The 2839-nt window shown below is 38.0% G+C and overlaps 1 non-coding gene across 1 annotated transcript; it reads left to right on the top strand.

Annotated features, from left to right (window-relative positions):
• Positions 1 to 304: 304 nt before the first annotated feature.
• LOC121288739 lies at positions 305 to 520 on the top strand. Its single transcript, XR_005945422.1, has one exon. It is a non-coding gene; the product is annotated as a small nucleolar RNA U3 (small nucleolar RNA).
• Positions 521 to 2839: the final 2319 nt, after the last annotated feature.

The raw sequence follows: 2839 nt of genomic DNA on the forward strand, positions 1-2839 counted from the left end.
GGTGCCTGTGATTTCTTGATACAATTCTGTTCCAGCACTGATTTAGGGAATATGTAGGAGCACAGATTCAGCCTTGTAAACCTTTTCTCCAAATGCAAGGGGACTTTTTCTGTGTTATAAGTAGCAAGACAAAATGGTCACATTGTATGTCATTCCTTGTCCCAGTGTTTGTCCTTTGTGATGGTCAATATTGTTAATGTTGAATTTGTGCTGCAATAGGATATCTGCCTTAAGTTAGTAATTAAGCACAGCTGTCCCTAGTTGGGGACAGGTTAGGGAATCACTGCAAGAATATATAAACCAGTTCATTATACTCTTAGGGATCATTTCTATAGTTTTTTTTCTTGAGAAATGTGTTTCTGAAGTGTTTGGTCTCACAAACCGTGAGCAGGATTTATAGTGTTCTCTTCTGAGCAGGAAGCAGACATTGAGTATTGCTTTCAGCAGCTGTTCTCTGTCATTGATGAGTGTTCCTTCTCTCTCTTGTGGAGAGCTGGAGGAAGAGAACACAGCCTGAGTGTCTGAGAGGAAACGGGGGAGTCTGTGACTTTACTTTGCTGTCTTGGAAATAAACCTGTTTTAAGATACATGCAAGCTTCAGACTCATTTGTGCACAACCTACAATTATTGGAATTAACATATATTAGAATATTTGGGTTAGAACTTTCTCTCGGCCATTGGCGCAAAGTGGGTGATATCGGATTGGCTGGCCATTCTACGTAACATCTGACATTGAATTCTGTTTGGGGCAATGGAACGGAATCAGGCACTGAGTCTAATGGGAAAGCTAATATGTTATGGAGTTGATCTTCCAGGCAACTTTTCTTAGTGGATACATTTAACTTTATTAACAAGACAGCAGCAGCAACTACATGTGTGCAACAAGCTCCATAACTAAAGAAGAACTCTGCTGTGGACATTCCCTGTGCCGCTAACACATTGGTTGACACAGATCATGTGATCTTAAGACACAGGATTATTCTTAAAGCTGCAGTCCAGCATTTCCCCAAACTATAATTACTACGTTACTCTCCTTTTAATTTTTCTGTACATTTTGTATTTACAAGGATATTTTCAGGAAGATATATTAATTCTCATAATGTTATTGGAATTTATTGTAAAATAGAGTAATAGTGGGATGTGTGTGTGTGTATGTGTGTGGGTGACTTAATTGAATTAGAGGCAGCTAATCTGGGTGCTAAGAAGAGAAGTTAGGTTTGAAATATTAACTAGGTAATCGTGGGGGAAGTTTAGGAACATAGGTGTCAAGGGACAATTTACATTTTTAAATAAACAGGACTAGATTGTTTTAAAAGTGAGAGTGTAATGTATACCTAGCCAGCAGAAGTTGTAAGAAATAGTGTGTTTATTTATTTTTCCCAAAGATTACTGGTGGAACTATGATAGATTTTTTATTAGTAGAGAGGTAAAGTTCAAAAGACGTAGTGAAACAATCAAAATTTGCTTTCAAAGAGGAAAATATGTATATAGGAGCAAAGGTTGTGTGTAAGGAAAGGCAGTCTAAGATTCAACAAGTGTGAAACGCCTTCAGCATCTATGCCTCAAACTGCTGCCTTAGAGACTGAAGTTAAGAGAATTCATGTTGAATTCAGTTGTTCAGGGTATTATTTACTTTGCCTGGGTCTTTTAAAAATATGTATCTTACTATTGCCTTAATGAAAGTGTAACTGGGAATTAGTTTGATTAGAGGATTTAGTAGTAGTAATTTGTAGATCTATATATGTATTTAAAGTTACTTATTAATAAATGTTTAATCTAGTTTTGTAAAAACCTATAAGAATTGGTGATCTTAGCACTACTGAAATCAAGGCATGCATCTCGAAATTCACACAAATTGCAAAACAAGTTGTGAAAATTGCTTCAAGTTTCCCTTTGGGATTTGAACAACTCAGCATTTACCATCGGCTGTGCCATAACATATATTTATCTCATGACATTACAATATTTACACATTTCATGAAATAACAAGTTCAGTCTTTCAGGTGGTTTCCTGATCCACGTGGAATGTTGCAGCTCCACAACTTCAGATTCTGTTGTAGAAAACACATTCTCTGGAACCGCATTATCATTAGGTACCCCATTCGGCACTTGCAGTTCAGAGTCCTCCACTCCGACGGAGACATCGGGCATGCCTGTCCTTGATTGAGCAACTTCAACAGGAACCACAGGTTCAGCAATGGTTACAGGTGATACATCATTTTGTTGGGGTATCTCTCTTTTTCTTAATGATCCACATGCTTATAGGTGAAACGGCCCTCCCTTACACGTGGTATGACAATGGTCTGGCCACAGAACTCACTTTACCAGGTAACTACTTCGATCCTGCACTGAAATTCTTTACACATACTGCTTCACCAGCAGTAAATTATTGCTCATGATTATGCAAATCATGAGTCGCTTTTTGGTTCCCTTGACTTTTCTTCACTTTCACCTCCAAATTAGGAAGTATTAGGCTTAGCATTGTCTGAAAATGGCATCTTGATGAAAAGATAGAGGCATATTTGGAACTCCTGGATAAGCAAATGGTGTGAACTGGCACTTGTATCATTGGATTGACTTGTGTTTGACCAGCGTTTGTGTATGATAATTCTGATAGTTGCAAGTGAACAAATGGCATAGTCATGGATTGCCTCTGATCCAGAGTTCTAAAATGATTCACAAAATGAGGATGGGGAGCAATGCTGAATCCCACACAGTATGATTTTTTTTAAAGTTTCAGTTTAGTTTCGGCCTTCTTTTTGACTTCACTGTCAGCCAGACTTCCCTCAGATGCAATCTCAACTTGTCATAGTTCAGTAGTTGAGCTACCCCTGACTTA

This window comes from Carcharodon carcharias, chromosome 15, assembly GCF_017639515.1.
Source record: "Carcharodon carcharias isolate sCarCar2 chromosome 15, sCarCar2.pri, whole genome shotgun sequence".
NCBI classification, from domain to species: Eukaryota; Metazoa; Chordata; class Chondrichthyes; order Lamniformes; family Lamnidae; genus Carcharodon; species Carcharodon carcharias.